This window comes from Gymnodraco acuticeps, unplaced genomic scaffold, assembly GCF_902827175.1.
Source record: "Gymnodraco acuticeps unplaced genomic scaffold, fGymAcu1.1, whole genome shotgun sequence".
In the NCBI taxonomy this organism is placed as follows: Eukaryota; Metazoa; Chordata; class Actinopteri; order Perciformes; family Bathydraconidae; genus Gymnodraco; species Gymnodraco acuticeps.
Genome location: NW_022992232.1, coordinates 1,075,068 through 1,094,984, shown reverse-complemented (window position 1 = coordinate 1,094,984; position 19,917 = coordinate 1,075,068). Strand labels below are relative to the sequence as shown.

Here is a 19,917-nt window from a genome sequence, read left to right as displayed (position 1 = left end):
TTTAGAAACATGAAGCCATCTGTCAAATATCTCTTCAAAGTGCAGAGCGTTCTTTTTCTGTGGCAAAATGCTAAACAATAAGTAAATAACGATACACATTTCATGGTAACATGGCTCTTATTGAAAGGTGTGATGAGCATACTGTTTGTGCTTCACGCCTCGCTGTAGGCCTGTGTGTTATACAGGGACCTATATGGAAATGAGCGCTATTGAAAATATAAATCAACAGAAATGTATCCTATTTCTTTAAAAGGGGCACACATGCACTGTGAAGATCATCCTGGCAAAACCACTGAGGGAAATGTCAGAGAGGGAACAGGAAGAAAAAAAAGGTTCAAAGAAAAAATAGCTGACTGACTCTGTAAGTGAAGCTAAGCTCAAAATGAAAAATGTTCATTATATGCCCGTCAAGGTGAAAGGAAGCCATCTCCTCGCGAGCTGCAGTTAAAATGTCGACCTCTCCTTCTCCGAGGGCGAAAAGAGGTAAAAAAGAGGAGAAAATGCTGGTGTGTGTGTGTGTGTGTGTGTGTGTGGTGTGTGTGTGTGTGTGTGTGTGTGTGTGTGTGTGTGTGGTGTGTGTGTGTGTGTGTGTGTGTGTGTGTGTGTGTGTGTGTGTGTGTGCATACATGCATTTCCTGTGTGTGTGAGTGACTGATTTGAGCTTCAGTTCAGACAAGGGCAGGGATGTTAATGGTGCTGCTCAGTAAAATTACCCTTGCATCCGTTTCTTCATACATTCTACAGTGCTTCATATTGTTCCCTTGTCAGCAGTGTTTGTGTATCACTGTGTGTGTGTGTGTGTGTGTGTGTGTGTGTGTGTGTGTGTGTGTGTGTGTGTGTGTGTGTGTGTGTGTGTGTGTGTGTGTGTGTGACCTCTACAACAAGGGCTGCCCCCTCTCGTACCTCTGCTTGTCTCTTTGTATGTACCTGCTCATGTTAAGGCTGTAAAATCGCATTTTATTGGAGAGTGCAGCAGAATGTTAGGGCCGACCTCTGCAGCTCACAGATGCTGTCCCCGGTGCATCATTACCGACAATTTATATAATCTAATGTTACTTGAATCACTCGCTGTGCCGGCAACATGTGTTTATTTTTAAAACAGCTCTCATTCAACACTCCTGCCGCCATGATGCAAATCCCTGACAAATAAAACAGCAGGGGAGCCGAGCGGCTGACCACGATGTTGCCTTCATGGCCTGACTGCAAATGAGCGGAAGCCTCACGGTTTTGATTTGTTGGATTCTGCGCTCGTGCCAAAGGCTGTTACAATTTTCATAAGGGTTGGAGGCCAGCGTGGCCGCACTTAACTATCTGTTATGGATTATGAGCTAACCTTCAACCCCACCATCTTATTTCTTAGAACACTGTTTGATGTGGAAATTCTTCTCTCGTTTTTATGAATGTGAGCAGTGGCATGAAAGTACATCTGCTCCGAACACAGTGCAGATATGATATCCCATTAGAAACCTTATCTACTTTTGCAACGTGTTGTTGTCCTTGTACTGTATGTACAGGGGACATTTGTGGAAACGATCAGAGGTGGAAGAAGCACTCAGATCTGGTACTTGGGTAAAAGTACCAGAACCAGAATCAGAATACCTGTATTAGTCCCACAGAGGGGACATGTACATTGTTACAGCAGAAAAGAGCCAAAGACAGTTGTGTAGGACTACTCTGTTACAAATAAAAGTCCTGCATTGAAAATGTTACTCAAGTAAAAGTACAAAAGTATTACCATAAAAATAGACTTAAAGTACCAAAAGTAGTCGTTGTGCAGATTGGTCCATTTCAGAATAATATATATGATATGTTTTATAATGATTGATCATTAAAGTGTTATCAAAGCTGGTAAAGGTGCAGCTAGTTTGAATGACTTTGTATACTGCAGCTTGTATACTCCACTCCAGGTGGAGCTAAAGTCTGATTTAAGAGTTGAGTATAATTCAAATCAAAATTTGAAAAATAACTAAAGGTATTAAATATATGTAGTGGAGTAAATGTAGACTATTTACCTCTGAATTGTTGTGGAGTATAAGTACAATGTAGCAACAAATGAAAAAACTCAAGTACAAGTATCTCAAACTTGTCTCAACTAAGTGACTTTAAACCACTGGGAAAGATTATATGTAAAGTCTGGTGAAATTCCATGCAAAGGAACAAAGAATGAACATATTCTACTTAGAAGTATTTTCTGTGTATATAAACCACATTTATTTTCTAGGCAAGTGGTCGATTTGTGTCAAAAACGTTTGAAATCCATCACTGAGCCACACTGTTGAACTGAGTGACATGTTCCTTCATTACTTTGAACACACAATGTTCTTTGATCTCATTCAATCCCATTTACACCGTTCTGAAGCCACATAGACTCACTATAGCATCACATTTGTTTAAATCCGCTGCTGGAAATAGTCCCAACAAATGCACTATTTCCTTTATTTTGTTGTAACTTTAGTTAAAACCTTCAACTAAAGCGGATGAAAAGAGTTGCTGCAGCATAGGCACCACATGTTTGAACATTACAGCGTGCAAACGTGACAGTAGAGGCACAACATACAAATATGAACCTGAACATTATCAGTCCATTTTGTTATGTTTCCTTCTAAGTCATTGTCTCATGTCAATTGAAGGGACAATGATTAAGTAATAATAATAATAATACATGGGACTTTTATAGCGCTTTTCATGAAACTCAAAGACGCTTTGACAGAGAATTAAGAGGAGAAAAAAAGACAAGAGAAAACAAAACAAAATAAAAAAATAGATAACAAAGAAATACAAAAAGAGATAAACAGAACAGAAAATAGGGGGGGAGGGGGGTGGTCAGTGGTTGAATGCAGTGTTGAACAGGTGGTACCTGATAAAGGAATTGCATTTGTTTGTGTTCATTTCTAAAATTCTATCATTTTTATGCAGAGGAACAGAAAGAAAGATCCGAGACTACTGAAAGGTGGGGTAGGTAATTTTGGAGAAACCAGCTCGAGTGCGCTAGAATTTGAAAATACACAACCGGAGAAAATCTGCCACTTCCTTACAGAGCCCCTCCTCCAACACACACGAACGCGCACATGACCAATGAGGGCACGGGATAAGTTTGTGCACAGATGGAAGGCTGACAGGCAGGTAGGCCATCCAGTTACTTTAGCCGGGCCGGCTCAGATGATTGGTCGTGCTTTTTACAGCGCCACGGCTTCCACAGATGACATTTTGTAATGGATTTTTTGTCAAAGCACTTCAGATATTCATTGCTATCGGGATGTTGAGAGCATTCCATGGAATATAACAAAACGTGTATCTCGAGCCGGTTTCTCAAACTGACCTACCCCACCTTTAATATAACTTGTACCGGTTGTAAAAGTTTTACTGAGACTGCAATAGTAATATATTGCCTGGTAAAATAACCAATATGGAGTGACACATACAGTAACCATCTGTCACTTCTCCCTACAGGAAGTGATTGGCACAGTGTGGCGTTGACACTGGACTTCGCTCTCAGAATCTACAACAAGTGCTTCTCCTCTTCCAAACTCCTCCAGCCTCTGACAGGTAGGAAGACTCACTCTCACACACATGACTGATGGATAATGATATACCTTTTCATGTTGTAGCTGTGAGCCTAAGGGGGGGGGGGGGGGTAATGGAGAGGATTCTCACTCTGGGTTACAGCTTCCCAAACTTTGTAGGACAAATGTTCATTACTGGGTAACTAGCAACATGGCAGAGAGCAAAGTCACAGGCACATCATTCCACAAAGATGGCCATTTTATATAAAACTCTCACGATAGATACAACCCTACAGATCTCTTTCAAAGTACCATTTCTTTTTTTTTTAAACACAACACAACATATCCCTTACCCCTAACCTTAAAGATCAAATGCAAAGCTTCCAAATACGCTACATTTTTATAGAAATTTTGTTTTTAAGACTGCCTGTATTTAAAACAAATTTTAAATCGAGATAATACACCCGAAAAAAAGCTTTTTATTGATACAAAACTTGACCCAAAGCCGTCTGAATTTCTGACATGACCTCCCCAGCAGCCTCCGCGCGCGTGACGTCATACATGCCAAACAGTCTCTGGACCAAACATCCCGACTCGGCAGTCTCGGTCAAGTTTTTCGACAAGAAAACTGAATTAACATGGGTTATTGTTGTGCTTTTTGTTGTACGAACGGTGCGGGATCTGGGAGAGTTTTTCATGTATTTCCCAAAGACCAAATCATCCGCAAAAAATGGATTTTGTTAGTGAATCGTGTTGGCTGGCAACCGACAAAATGGAGCAGGTTGTGTTCTGATCACTTCGCGTGTGATGCATACGAGGTTGATCCTGCTATCATCAAGTCTGTTGGTGCAGAAGCATTAATAGTATGTCGGAGGCTGAAACCCGGAGCCGTCCCCTCCATATTTCAGCACAAGAAACCACTGAAAGAACGAAAGAGCCGGGCGATGCAGAAACGACAAAGAATTGAGGTAAACAACTTTTGATTAGATTTCAAAGCGCACGGAGCACAGCAGATAACGCAGATAACGGAATTGCAGTTTTATTAAGTTGTATTGCTTATAGAGGTGGGCACCGTTAGATTATGTGTCTTTACGATCATAAACAATGTGTTGGATGTGGAGCTAGGATAAGTAATAAGGGAACCGTAGTTGTGGCAGCACTTGTTTTCTCGGCTTGTAGGCATGGTCTGGCAGTTTCCACATCTACACCAATTCTCAGCACCCTCGGCCTCTTCCTCAGATGGCGAACTTGAATCATCACCATCAGCACTTTCATCGGTGATATCAGGTGACGTTTCCTCGTATTTCCTCTTCGACATCAGAGGCTCGTAGAGATAGGGTTGGATGTCGACAACATACTCCAGATATTGGGTGGCCTCCGACTCAGAATCAGACATGATAAGCCGGGTGGAAATATGTTAGGCATTGGACAAATTCCCATCCACCTCGTCCTTGTGAGGTGAGTCCGCCTGGAATTTATTTTTCTAAACCTCTCTAAAAATGTCAAATTTCACTTGTTTTGCATCAATCTTGATACAGGGTACTTATTATATGTTATAGTTTGGATTCCTAAAGCTTTTAGTCTATAGTCTACTCAGAATCAGACATGATAGACGAAACTAGTTGTACTATCGGCGGAAGCCGCTGTGATTGATAAGCCAGGTGGAAATATGTTTGGCACATCTGACGTCACGCGCCGCCATCTTGCGGAGGAGCGGCGGAGAAAATAAATCGTCGGACTTGGTGTTGGGGGTTGAACAAAATTAATATTGCGCATTGCCAGACTCATATTATCTCCGATTTTAATACTGCAATATCTTAGATAGTGTTGTAGCTATATGATTTCGATTGTACTGGCAATTATACAAAAAGCTTTGCATTTGATCTTTAATACACAGTGGTTTTAGAGGGCTAAGTAATCGCAGGACAATACTACGATGTAAATCTAACTGTCAGTGTTGGCAGAGTTTTCATAATTGTAAGTGTTTGGTCTGTATATTTGACATGGCTAAGTTATCTAGCTAGCTTACAGCAGATCTGCAGTAATATTGGTCATGTGATCACATTTTAAAATAAGTCCATACAACTTACATTTTAGGTACGTTTCCAGTAAACGTGATAGTTGGTTGATAGTAGGGGTGCACCGAATGGGAAATTCTTGGCCGAAACCGATACCGAAAATAGGAAACAGTTGGCCGAAAACCGAATTCCGAAAGGCCGAAAATGATTAATAGAAATATATATATATATAATGTATACATTTTTTACCAATGTTGTTCTGATTATGGAAATAGACATGATTATGGCAAAACTTAACTTAAATAATAATCACTATTATGGGTCCATAAAACATTTATTCAGCACTTTTGAATGCATACAGTACATTTATATGTCATGTATTATTGCTAAAAAACATTATATCGCAGTCTTAGTGTCGCCAACTCGTTTCTAATATGCAAAGACAACAAATTCGTCTATGATGCATTTTCGATTAGACGAGATCTCTCTCCCCCGTCTGTGTGCGAGGGGGCGGGGCAGTTTACACACACGCAGCTGCTACATGCAGCGGAGCACACTGCGGAGATGGCGGAGAGAACGCGCTCCGAGGTGTGGTTAAACTTTACCCGTCTCGATGTGGAGAATACTTGTTACCATAAGTGCAATAAGAGTTTAGCATGTAAGCACGAGCAATTTGTCTAAACATTTAGCAAAAGTGCACCGCATGCAGACGGAGGAATGTACCGGGTTCCACTGTCTCTCTAGTAGCTCTGTAGCCCCATCCACGAGTAACGTTTCCACGTCAGGTGTTATGTATGCTAGCAGCAACACACGGAGTTAACTACATTATACAAACATGGGTTAATGATTAGAGGAAACTGAGTTATTTAGTTTGTTAAAATTTCAGCTATTCTGTTTACAGTCTGTCATCAGATTATTTAATACGATTTGTTAAAGGCTCAGGGCAATCTCGATGACAAAGGTCAATGTTCCCCCCCCCTGTGAGCCAGCCGCGAGCATGGTCGCCGCGTCTTTATTACGTCATCACAACAACACGTTAGGTTACCAACGTAAGCCTGTTCTGACATTCGGTGATATTTTTTCGGTGCTAAAACCCTTTTGGCCGAAAGCCGAAAGGGCCTTTTTAACCATTTTCGGCCGATAATTTTCGGTGGCCGAATATTCGGTGCATCCCTAGTTGATAGTTACAATCCTCAAACACCAACAAGAGCTCCCATCTCAGCTGTGTGCATCACTTTTTACTTTCCCCGTTTCCGTACTGTGGTCAAGCCAGCCTCCACTCGGGAACACCTAGTCAAGCCAGCCTCCACTCGGGAACACCTAGTCAAGCCAGCCTCCACTCGGGAACACCTAGTCAAGCCAGCCTCCACTCGGGAACACCTAGTCAAGCCAGCCTCCACTCGGGAACACCTAGTCAAGCCAGCCTCCACTCGGGAACACCTAGTCAAGCCAGCCTCCACTCGGGAACACCTGGTCAAGCCAGCCTCCACTCGGGAACACCTAGTCAAGCCAGCCTCTACTCGGGAACACCTAGTCAAGCCAGCCTCCACTCGGGAACACCTAGTCAAGCCAGCCTCCACTCGGGAACACCTAGTCAAGCCAGCCTCTACTCGGGAACACCTAGTCAAGCCAGCCTCCACTCGGGAACACCTAGTCAAGCCAGCCCGAACGTGATATTGCGGTGCGCGAATATCCTATGCATTATGGTAGAGTCCTGGAAACACTGCCTCTGTGTTTAGATGAGAATAAAACAAAAACTGTCCAGTATCAAAGACTCATTTCACTTCAGGGTGATAGCAGGACATCCCATCTAGTCACCTAGAAAAAATCAGGACATTCTGATGTAGAGTTTCAAAATAAAAGACCTTTGAAATCTCTATTGTATGAGCTATCATCCCTCTGTGTTTAGATGAGAATAAAACAAAAACTGTCCAGTATCAAAGACTCATCTCACTCCAGGGTGATAGCTGGACATCCCATCTAGTCATCTAAAAACAGGGATGATAGCTCATATATGAGACTTCAAAGGTCTTTTATTTTGAAACTGTACATCAGAATGTCCTGATTTTTTCTAAGTGACTAGATGGGATGTCCTGCTATCACCCTGAAGTGAAATGAGTCTTTGATACTGGACAGTTTTTGTTTTATTCTCATCTAAACACAGAGGCAGTGTTTCCAGGACTCTACCGTAATGCATAGGATATTCCCGAGTGGAGGCTGGCTTGACCGCAGTGTTTCCGTTATGTTTGGAGCTTCTTGCAGCTTTTTGTCTTTAAAGCGTTTTGCATTTGCAGTGTTTCGTTAATGCTGTGCATTGTGTCAAGTTGGTGAAGATGTTTCGTTGTAAGCACATTTGTGTTTTGTATTTGCATCATTTTTGAAACGGCGGCGCTTAATGGAACTGTTTTGGTCCGTTGTAGTCCTGTCGGCGACCGTACAACACCTTCAATAGACCCACTGACCAACAACAATAACAAGGGGGGGAAATCCGGAGCACACATTTTTGTACTTATAACATTCAGGATTGAATGAAACGATGCATTCAAACTATTATTTTTGCTCAGAGTATAAAGATTAAGGAAACTCATTTGCTAGGGTTGAGATGACCTAAAAGTAACATTAACATAATAACATAAAGATACTTTTTCAGCACGCTGCTTCTGCACTGTCTCATTATTTAGCTCATCTTCTCATTAAAAGATGTCTCAGCAGGTCTCTAAATGCCATATTGACTTAAGTTACAAACCAGTAGACAACAAAGAAATACCATTTTTCTTCTTTTGCCATTTTGTGTAATGAGCCACTGTTTCCGTGTCCCTACGCACGGTGTGGAAAATGCTTTCTTCTTGTCAGCTCGTACTCTATAAAAGGCATCAGGACAGACTCATTGGAATGATAATCTGGTATGCACTTATATCTCGAAGCATGTCAGAATTGCATCAAAGCCGCTGTTGTAATTTTCTTTTCAAGGGCAACTTGAAAGAGGAGTCGGGGAAGAAAGTGGCATTAGTTCCGTGTTTTCTCCTTCAAGGAAGCCGGTTGAAAAGTAACCCAGCGTTTTGTGATGGGTGTGGGAGGGTAGGATGATTCAGCAGGAAGCCAACAGCCCATGTGACTGATTCACATTTAAACATAAACAAAATTATGGCTGCTCCGCAGAGGAATGGAAAGCAGTCCCAGATTTCACAGCAGCAAATCAAACGCCTTTTTATTGAACTCTTCCTCTCTGTTTTCCCTTCCGCTATGGCTCCCTGTAGCATTGTGCACACATAACAGCGCCTACTGATTGGGCTTATTTGAAGCACGTACCCTGACACAAAAATGGAGAAAAGGAGATTTTTACCCGTGTCACAACGGGATTGAATGTGGTTCTCCAGAAGAGGACGGCCTCAGCGGATTATATGGCTCAGTGGGCGCTGTATTGTGTGGGGAGTGGATACAGCAGGTACCCACCGAATCCCAGCCAAGAGACAGTCACAGTGTTGCTAGGGATAATGTTGCCTCCCAGCAATTAAACTCTGGAGATTTTGGAGTGGTTTAGGAGGAAGCTTGTTAAATTATCCCATGGCTTCTTTCCCCTTTTCTCTCTCTGCCTGTTTCTAGATGTACGTAAACCTATAAGGGTAAGTCATTTGCCTTCGATACTCTGCTGCTTAATTGAATCCTCCCCTGTTGGATTATTGCATCTTTTTCAGTCACACATAAAATGCACACAAATAGAGACATAAAGGAAAACTGCACATCACTTTTTTGAGGTAAATTGACAATAAAAATGCCAAAAGCTGCCAGTTGATGGCAGCTTTGAATTAGAAACAACCTAAACCATGACAATATGAATGTAATGCTTTCTATTAGGAAGTCAGTCAGTAAAAGGGTAACTCATGTCTTAGTTTATTTGCTTTGGTCTGAAGAATATGTTAGAAAATGAATCTTAATGAGAATTCAACGGCTGTATTAATATTCATAAACATTGCATAGACTTGTTTAGGATCCTCATTACTGAGACAAACATTAATAGGCAGTAAAGTGTGCCTTCTTTCTGCGTCATTTGATTGTTTTATATAATGTGTTTGTCAGCAGTTGAAGTAATCCTTGAGTAAACTCAAATGTGTGTGCATATAACGCCTACATATGTTTGATGTGTATTTTAGATTAATTTACATGTATTCCCTTACATAAACAATTCAACATTTCCTCAAAAAGGTTAATTATTCTCTGTAAAATGTCTCAGCTTTTACCCTTTAACAGTTATTCCCTTTGCTTTCCACTATGCACATACCTGTAGTTTCTAATGGATTGTTATTTCATTGTTTTAACTATTTGGACATCCTTTTATTAGTTGACTTGAACATTAATAGTTCACACACACACACACACACACACACACACACACACACACACACACACACACACACACACACACACACACACACACACACACACACACACACACACACACACACACACACACACACACACACACACACCACACACACCTAAACAACCCCTACCAGCCTCGAACCCTTTTTTCAGCCATACCTATAGAAGTTGGTTGATTGCACCTACACAGATAAACCAGTGTTTTTTGATTGTGTAATTTGAAACTGCCGTTGTGTTTACAACTAGTAAAACTATGTCCTGGTTGCTTTTGTAAGAAAATAACAAACCTAGTACCATATGAGTCTCATTTGTCATGATTGTCGACATTATTTCTCTTTTTTCTTGCTTTTAATTGTGTCTACAATTTGTTTATTGTTTACTGCGCTGTACCACAAATTGCCCCCTGGGGAAATACAAAGTGTAAAGTATCCAAGGGTGACTCAATAAACAACCAGGGCTTAAGTCTTGAGGATAATAACTTTTAAGGAAAGGATCTAAATGATTCTGTTATATATGGACATGCGCATGATGCATTCAAGTAGCAGAACTTTCCCTGAAACTTCCACTTTATCTTCATGTTGCCTTTGGGATCACCCTCCATAAAACTCCTGTCTTGGGTTCATGGGGTGCTGCTCACTAACTTTGACCATTGTCCTCTTCCTCTGGCAAACACACCGCCTATTTCAAAAGGTGGAAGTCCGTGGCATTCCTTTTGAAAAAAAACACCCACTCATTTATTTCTACATGTGACACCGCACTTCCTAACACCCTTGGGACTTCAGTGTCCGAGGTTCCAGGTCGGTTCCCAGCCTCTTTTCCATTCCCGTACACACAAAGACTCACACACACACCCCAAGGTAACTGTGGGTAGTCGAGCCCCAAAGCTTCGTCGTCCAGGACAAATTGGTAGCAAGCGGCTCATTTACTCAGAGCCGTCATGAATGGACTGTGCCGTGACTGTGTAAACAAGTGCAAAGACTCCCAAGGGCATTCCTGCATAAATAATGACTCCAAGAGATGTTTCCCATTTGTACCACTCACTGGTTGCAGACATGGGTCAGCTAGTCTCCTCTGTGGGGAGTCTTCAGTAAACAACATGCGCCGTGTCCATTAACCACTGTGAGGAAAGTTTACCTGGTCACAGGTGCAGGGGCTTCTCTCCGAGGCTGGGGGGTGTCTGGAGTTTTTGTTGACTTCTTTCTTCTCCTGATTGGCTTTTTGTTTTTGGAGATAACTTGCCAGCTCTCTGCTTTGGTGTGAACTATAGTTGTAGCTAAAGCCAGGTTTGGGTGGGTAAGTCAAATTCAACTTTATTTTCAATCTTTCAGTTTGTGTGTACAGAGTAGGGATGTTAAGATTCACCGATTCGCATCGGTGCACCGGCATAAACGTTCAAGATGCGAGTGCACCGGTTGAAAGAGTGCACATCGGCTACAGTTTGGGTTGAACTCGCGATGCATCGATTGTAGCGTCTTTGCATCGGTAAAAAACCGATTCATTCATATAATATCTCCTCATCCTGTCAGCACTCCGCAGAGACGATCTTTGATCTTTGCTTCGCACTACGGAGGCCGAGAGTCTCAGTTATCAACACACATGGAAGTCGAGGAGGAAGAGAAACACAGCGCACCTACGAATCAAACGTCTGGCAACACTTCGGATTTTTCAAGAAAGACGGTCAACCTGAAAAATCGCTCGCAAATTGTAAACGATGCCGTGCCGCTTTAAAGTACACAAGTAGTACGAGGACCTTAGCGACGCACATAAAGAGGCGACATGGGGTCTGCGGCTGAAAAGAGAAACCTGAAAGTTAGACATATGAGTTAAATCACTCAGTGAGGTGTTCTGTCAGAGAGAGTGGTGTTTAGTTTACAGCAGCCTGTGACGGCCAATAACAGTTTAAATGTCTTCCTTACTGTAAGCAGTTATGAAATACCTGTTTGTGAAAGGTTCTTTGTATTCTTTATTGTTCATATAGAACCCACTGCTTTCTGCTCACTGGTGAGTTAGCCTCTGAATGAGTGTTAAGCACATCAGGCTGGCAGCTGTATGGGCATTGCTCTATGGTAGTTGTTAATCATGGGCAATGCATCCTTAAATTGTTTATCTGTGAGGTGTTATAAAATTGTACTGTACTCTGGAGAGTTTTTTAAGTTAAGAAAAGAAACAGCATGATGGGATGCGCAGTACTAGTAGAGAGAACCAAATATGTAAAGCACTTTTTTGTTAATTTATGATTTGCTGCATATGAGGAATAAAACAAAAATCCTCTGTCGTACCATATTGAAGTATCATTATTTTTGCATCGTGTTGAATCGCATCATATCGCATAATGTTGAATCAAATCGTATCGAACTGTATCGCAACAGGGGTGAATCGTATCGTATTGTATCGCCTGGTGTTTCAAATGTATCGTTAATGTATCGTATCGTGGCAACGTATCGAGATGCGCATCGCATCGGCCTCAGTGATGGAGATGCACATCCCTAGTACAGACAGAGAGATCAAACTACCGTTTCCCACAATACAAAATACAAATATATATACACATATGTATATACCTATACACAATCAACATACACATTTATACACATGCAAGGCAAAACAAATCAAATGTTATCAGAAATCCGAGTATACAAATGTAAAAGTAATTTAATGCAAATAAATACAAGAGAAAATACATATCAATAAGATGTTTTGACTTAAGTGTTGTATGCAACACGACAGAACAATGTGACCTTAGAAAAGAAGAAACCACGATATTTAGGATCAATAATGTGTCCGCTGGTCAGTCAGAGATTTATTTAAAAAAACAAAACAGAAATCAAATCTGAGTTATCAGAAAATGCTTTTACTTTAATACACAGTTCGGTTCACACACACTATTTTATGTTCACCTACTGAATTAAAAAAAGAACAAATGAAACAAAGAAAGTGAAAAGGAAGAAAGCAGATTCAGTAGGCGTATAGATTCACACCTAAAGTATTAGCCTACAGACCAGTACAGTTTACAGAGAATACATTCAATCTGATCCTTTTAAAACAAACACAATATGCTGTTTTTTATTGTAGTAACATCAAGATCTTGCGTGTAATCCCCACCGTTTGAAATGTAACAGTTTTCATATTCCATCTTTTGCATACAGTTATCTTTTTTTGTATCTTTAACGAAATCCGGTGATATTTACTAGGTTAATCCCCAAGTCTGACAATCTTACTTCATTGGAATATTGTAATTGGTTGTTCACATTGCACAGCTTGAATCAAAAGGCCTCAATAGTAGTTATTTTGTTATGAGAACATTTGATGGATTGTGTTTTGTCATCTTGACATAGTGGATAGTTTGATGGGGAGTCAGAGCGCATCACATCGTTGGCTTGTCAAAGAGCAATAGTTGAGTTCAAGCAGTGGTGGAAGAATTACTTAAGTAACATAAATACAAGAGTAAAATACCCTGTTGCCATAGAAGCCTGACATTCAAAATGTTAAAGTAAAAGTACAGAAGTTATACTCAATTTGTACTCAAAGTGCCACAGGTAAAATAAATGAATATGCAGAATGGCATAATAGTACATAATAATTCTGTATTTGACTTACGTTTTGGAATACAAGTATATACTAGCAAATTAACCTCTAACTAGTTACCATAACCCTGACCGTTACGAGCAGTGCTGGGAGAAGTACTCAGATCTTGTACTTAAGTACAAGTACCAGAGTAGGAATACTATTTTAAGTGAAAGTCATGCATTCAAAATGTTACTAAATTGTACTTAACTACATTACTCTAGTAAATGCCCTTAGTAGCCTAACTTTACACCACTGGTTACGAGTACACAATAAAAGCTACAACATTATTTTCCAAATTGTAGTGTAGTAGAAGTATAAAGTTGCATAAAATGATATATTTGGGTGAATTAACGTATTACGTAAGTTATTAATTGAGTCTTGATGATGAACTGTGAGAAATTCCTGCTATTGTTGGATAATTTCAGACTTGTTCTTAAAAGGTTTTCTCCCAGGAGAATCAAACGGCAGTTGTTGGGTCCCCTGAAAGTCACTTTTATTCTCACCTCCACAAATGAGCCAGCCTGAAGAATTCAGCAGTGAGTTTGATGAAGTTGCTCCAAACACTGTGTGAATGCACCGGAGGTCGACATTACAGGAGGGAGTAATGTGGCTGTTAGCAGCTCTTGCTGTTCGCTCTTTTTCTCTTGTGAGCTATTTAAGGTTCACGCTTGCTACTACTGAGATACTACTTACTGAGATCTCTGTTTCCATGACTAAACAGTTTAGACTCTAAACTGTTTGAGGACCTGCTTTTACTTGGAGAAATTGTAGAGCAGAAAGTAGAGCAGAAAGTGTGTTTTCCTTTGGGAATCCAGCTGTTTAATAGGGCTGCTGCAATTGTCTTTTTTTACATTTTAAGTTTTCAAATCTAGCCTTAAATGTCAGTGATGCTTTACGACATCTAACCCCCAGAAAAGGCCTCAAGTTAAATGCTCACTTTGAATGGAGTGATTGTCAGCTCTCAATTTCATAAACATCTTTCTATAGAAGTTATTTTATTGTTATTTATTAAGTCATTTAGTACATATTTAAAAAAAATCCATAATATTAGTAAATATGTTTCTGAAATCCTAAATGCCAACACATTCTTGTTAAGCTAGAAATGTAAATGTTAGAAATAATAATATATATATAATTGTTTTGTTTACTTTTAGACTTTACAACGCCAGCGTAATTACAGTAGAAGTGTTTGGATCATAATAGTCGAGCACAATTCTAAGCAGCCACTACTAGAATGTCATTCTACTAATTATGTATTATTTACTAATAACATGAATGTAGCCTCCTGTGTATCTGACACTCTGCACCCACCGTGGCTTTAAACATCATAAAAGGACATGCAAAAATCAAACAGAAACATGTAGTCATATAAGTAGAATATTAATGTTATGGTCATATTTAAAGTGGCCCTATTATGCTTTTTGCGTTTATACCTCTCCTGTAGTGCGTTAAATAGTGTGTTCAACTCCTTTGTTTACCTCCATAACATAGTGGCTGACAGCCACACAACAGTGACTATAAACTGCTGCTGAACTGCACTCCTCCTCTTCCTCTTCACTTTGCTCTGGAAGCAGCGGTGCGCTGACCTGATATAATCTGCAGCTCCAACAGCATTATGTTCTTTTGACTGTTTGCTGCTGCACGTCTAGCTGCCGGGAACTCTACAGTCAGCTGTGTGTGTTTTTAGAGGCCACCCAAGCTGCAAGCAGCACTCCAAAATGGTGTTTCATAATTGTTTGGCATATAGGTTTCTGCTCCGAGCGTGGGTTTAAGGGAGAATAGAAAGCAAGAGGATGCGTCAGTGGGAATAAATAAAATGGAAGACAAAGCAACACCCACTCCTCATTAGCTTAAACATTGCGTGCATCCGTCATCTTAGAAAATAACATTTGAAGAAGGAGGGAAAAAAAGAAAAGAAAGCGGAAGCCCACATCTATTGCTCCACAACATGGGATGTAGATATGATACAAATCTCCACGCTTAGACTCTGCCATCTGTTCATCTTGGAGAAGAGCAGGCCTTCGCAACACTTTTTTCTCCCCTCCCTCAGAAACCATCAAGCTCTCTCAGAAAGCAGACAGCTTGACAAAGTGACACGCCTGCATGCCAACCCTGCGTGTTTTCTTCTTCCCTCCTCTTCATTCAGAATGTACACATAGTTTGCATATCTAAATCCAGTTTGATAGCATACGCACAATACAATGTGACATAATACAATTTGAGCCCCATGTGAGAATGGAATTATCTTTGTGGTGATTGTCAGCGCCGTGTTACAGTAATCACTTTCTTCCATGAGCGAGGACGTGACTCACTCACAACTTGACCTGCCGTCATTATCGATTCACTCCGACGGCATTTATGCATTTGGCTCCATATTTTGTTTTCCTTCAGGTAAATTAGAAATGAATTTGGAAATGGAATAAATATAGGAATGATGAAAAAGCGAGTAATCCCCATGCAAATTGGAACAAGGAGTAAATCCCACTGGCAGTAAATCCCCCCACTGTTCCTATCTCTGCCTCTGTGTGGATGCTTCACAGGAAGTGGTCGATGTTCACAGCGAAGACACAGGCTTCTTCTCTGTCATCTCCACAGCCAGACACACACCATGGTGGTCTAATTGTTACAGGATGTTTTCCAGGTCCCCAGAGGAAGGTCACACAACATGAGTCCAACAAACCGCGGTGAACATGGCAATGTGTGAACCTTAGTACAAATACCAAAAACAATTCACTTGAAAACCTTATTTAGAGAAATTCAAATGTACAAAACCTTTTCTCGTTTTACACAATAAGGAAAAGTACGACCCTTCAGGCAGTCAAATCATAAAAGAAAAAAGGGGATTTGAGTGATGAACTAATAAAACAACACATTGTGTTGCAATAGGCCTTGACGCTAACCCATTCGTTTCAAAAAGGTCCCTGAATCTGTGCCACACAAAACACTGTTGGTTAATGAACAGTTTGTATCAAAATATCTGGGGGCCAAGAAGTTACAATTTCAGCTCGCTCGTCCTTACTCCTCCTAATTCTAGTTAGCCTCGGCAGCTAGCTTTAGACGCAAAGTTATTTTCTTTTATTTCGGTACATTTTGTAATTCTTCTTAATTTGTGTGTAGTTTTCGTCAAGAATAAATTGTTTTTGTCTGGTTCAAGTTTTTATTATGACTTACGAATATAATAGATGAAAGCAGAAACCCTTACAAGCAGAAAAATATAGTTTCATTCTGTCTAAAATGTGTTAAACCACAAGAGTGATCCAGAATTAGTTTTTTTTTTAACTTTCACTCAGAATAAAGGACAGTAAAAGGAGAGATATGTGGCTTCAGACCAGAGAAGACTAACTGTGCAGAGACCCGGTCAGTCAGTACGTGTGCAGTTGTAGGAAACACTTAATCAATTATGATGTTAATGAGGTTAACGTCAATCGCCAAAGTAAGCTGTCAAAGTAATGCATGTAGAAGCTGCGTTAAGATATAAAACACAAAAAATCCAAGGCAATCCCAGTTTAAATGTTAGCCACTTGTCCAACATTAAATTGAAATGAAATCGATCCCCTATTGCTCTCAATCCACCACATATTGAAGCCAATCATCGATCTCCAATCACATTTTATAATTGTTTGCCTGGCTGACCATTATATTTGGGCTCCATGTGGATTAAAAATGCACAATTTTCTTGATTTCTTTGATCGGATTGTAGACCTCAGAATTGTTACTGACCGCCAGTCAAATGACAGCAGATATTTTCACCTAAAAAGTGGCGGGGCCATGACACAGAGGGAAAGTTCTGGGATGGGTTGCACTCATCTATCAAAGTGAGCCAACAGTATTGAATATGTTGTTTACGAAATGCTTAATGCCAACAAATTGAAGCAGAGTATTTAGTTAGATAAGAACATGCTGGACATTGTGTAACAATCACTCATTTTTCAATCCATGTGGACTTTTAGACTTTACAATGGTGGAATTATTGGAAACGTATGGATTATGAAAGTCGGAAACAAAAAGTCATACCTTTTGGAAAATAGACCCTTCCTTTACGTAAAGGCTCTGGTTTCACACAGAGGGTGAAAAGAGGTGCTGCAGCACAGGCAGTATGAGAAAAATAAAGACCTTTTTGAACATTAAAGCATGGAGACATGTAGCAGTAGAGACACTAAATACAAATACAAACCTGAAAATGAGCAGAATGTGTACTCTTTAACATGAAAGAAGGATGCTTGAATCACCTTTTCCTCCTGATTGTGAAGGTTTAAGTGGAGCACATGTCTCTCTGTGTTTTGGGCATTGGTATCTGGGCGTTACATCACCCCCCTGCCCGAGCCAAGCGGTGCCACATGGCCAGCTATGCATCACTTTCTGAGTGTTTGGCTGAAGCCTCGTCCTCTCTCCACGGCCTCAGCCTGCGTCCACAGCCCGTAAAGAGGACATCCATCAGGACATGTGTAATTTGCCATGCAGTCACGCTTCTACGCTAAATCCATTTGTTAACCAGTTGTTAAATGTGTATGTGTGTGACTGCAGTACGACCCATCATGCTTTCAGGGATTGCCTTTCATTTTCTTTGAACTTTGCTTCACTTTTAACTCTCACTGCAAATGTGTTCTATTGCCTTCCATGAATCCGCAGCTGTTTTGAAAGGATCGTAATTGACTTGTTGGCTAATTCAATTTGGTTATCAAAAGTAGTGAAGACTTGGTTCAAACAAAGACACACTTCTCTTTTGATCCTGTTAAATAGAAGATACAATGATAACTAAACTGGTGTTCACTGCCTGATACTCTGTGTACTCGAACTCCAAACTATTTGTTGCTCGGTGACAGTGGCGTGACCCAGAACATTTGATGACTTTAAATGCTTGGAGAATTTTTTCGGCGCTGACCTGCGATTGTTCGCAGCTCAACACGTCGCTTGTTTCTCTCGCCCGAGTGTCATCTTTGTTGTCCGTCCTGCTGTAATGAAATTCTACAATTACCGGGCTCCTCAGGTCTGTTTGCTCTGTGATCCAACTGTTTCCTCTCAGCCTTGCATCCCACTCACAGCTTTGCTCTGAATGCTACCTAATGGGTTTCCTAGATCCCCCTCCACACACTGCAGTTTAATTCTGGTTACACAACACTAGATGTCACTCCAATGTTCTGAGATTAGTTTGATGTGACTGCCTTTGCACCTAGGTGGACATCCCTATTCGCCTTTTAGTGCCTTTCCACACATCAGCTCGCATGCTTTCACATCACATTACATCACATATCCCCATAGATCCATGGATCAAATGCTCGTGTCATGCAAGTCGGAGATGCTGCCTCAGATAAGCAGATTTAAAGTGTGTGTTATTTGAGCAGAAAACTGGAGAGGGGTTAGCACTGTGGTGTGATCCGGGCTCTCAGGGGGAGGCTCCCGCTTGTCAGAATGTGCTGTTGCAGGATCATCCTGATGAAGTCATTAAGAAGTCATTATGAAACCATTAAGAATCATTAAGTCGGCGAGGTGGCACTCCAATGCGCGCACAGCGAAGCGCCAGGCATCAGGAAAACTTGTTAATCACGCAGTTTATTTGTTTCCCCAGTGTGAGACTGTAAATACTATGACAGTGTGTTGAAGTGTGCATCCTAATGAAAGTCTGTATTAGCTCCTTTGCCAGTGTGTGAACGCCCGTCTCCAGAGGAGCCACTCTCATCATCACACAATGGCTGCCTCCTCACCAGCTAACCCTCTAAAGCAATAAACAAGAGCACGGCTTTCTGATGCCGTTAGCTCATTTCGCCCTCACTCAGCCAGGTGGCTTGATTTATAAAATGGCAGCGAATATCAGGGAGCAGTGAGCTTTGTTTTGTGTCCTTTCAGTTTCCATTTGTGATCTTTTGCCGCGTGTGTATGGGTCTCGCCAAGTGTCTGCACTTGTCATGCATATAGGCGAGGCCGTGGTGTTTTTCCAGCTGATTGTGTGCGGCCACTAGAAGCCCCATACTGTGACAGGTCGGGAGGAGGAGGGCGTCGCTTGAAAAACCACTGAAGAGCTCTTATCTTACTCATTAGGCCTGAGCGAGATGTGGCCTTCCCCCATTATTATCTCCATACAGTAAATCTCTCATTAGGAGGTCCCTCTAAACCAAGCCCTCAGAGACGTGAGGCTATCTCCAGGATGAGGAGGGAGGGGCCGAGGCTCCAGTGCCGTCTGATGCTGATATCAGGCAGACTTAGCCTCCATGGGTTGAGTACTGACAACAAAAGCATATTCGTACCATGAAGTGAACATAAAAGCAAACTTTTTGAATTGTTTACGATTTATTTAGTTGACAAATAACACAACAATGTGCACTGCAAACAATGTGCACTGCAAAGACACATTTTGAAAAATCATATGCAAAAGATAAATGACAAGCATGGTGTGGCAACCTTTTCTTAGATGTGTCTGTGCTTATCTCTTATTCCTGCACTTCAGGTGTTGA

General features: G+C 41.0%; 1 protein-coding gene across 9 annotated transcripts in view; it reads left to right on the top strand.

Moving 5' to 3' along the window:
* Positions 1–19,917, top strand: part of LOC117539835 (RNA binding protein fox-1 homolog 3-like) — a 440,361-nt gene that overhangs the window by 118,201 nt on the left and 302,243 nt on the right. For all 9 annotated transcript variants that reach the window (XM_034206182.1, XM_034206177.1, XM_034206181.1 and 6 more), the window contains exon 3: positions 3,451–3,546. The gene's annotated coding sequence lies outside the window, so the exon portion shown is untranslated. The remainder of the gene's footprint in view (positions 1–3,450; positions 3,547–19,917) is intronic.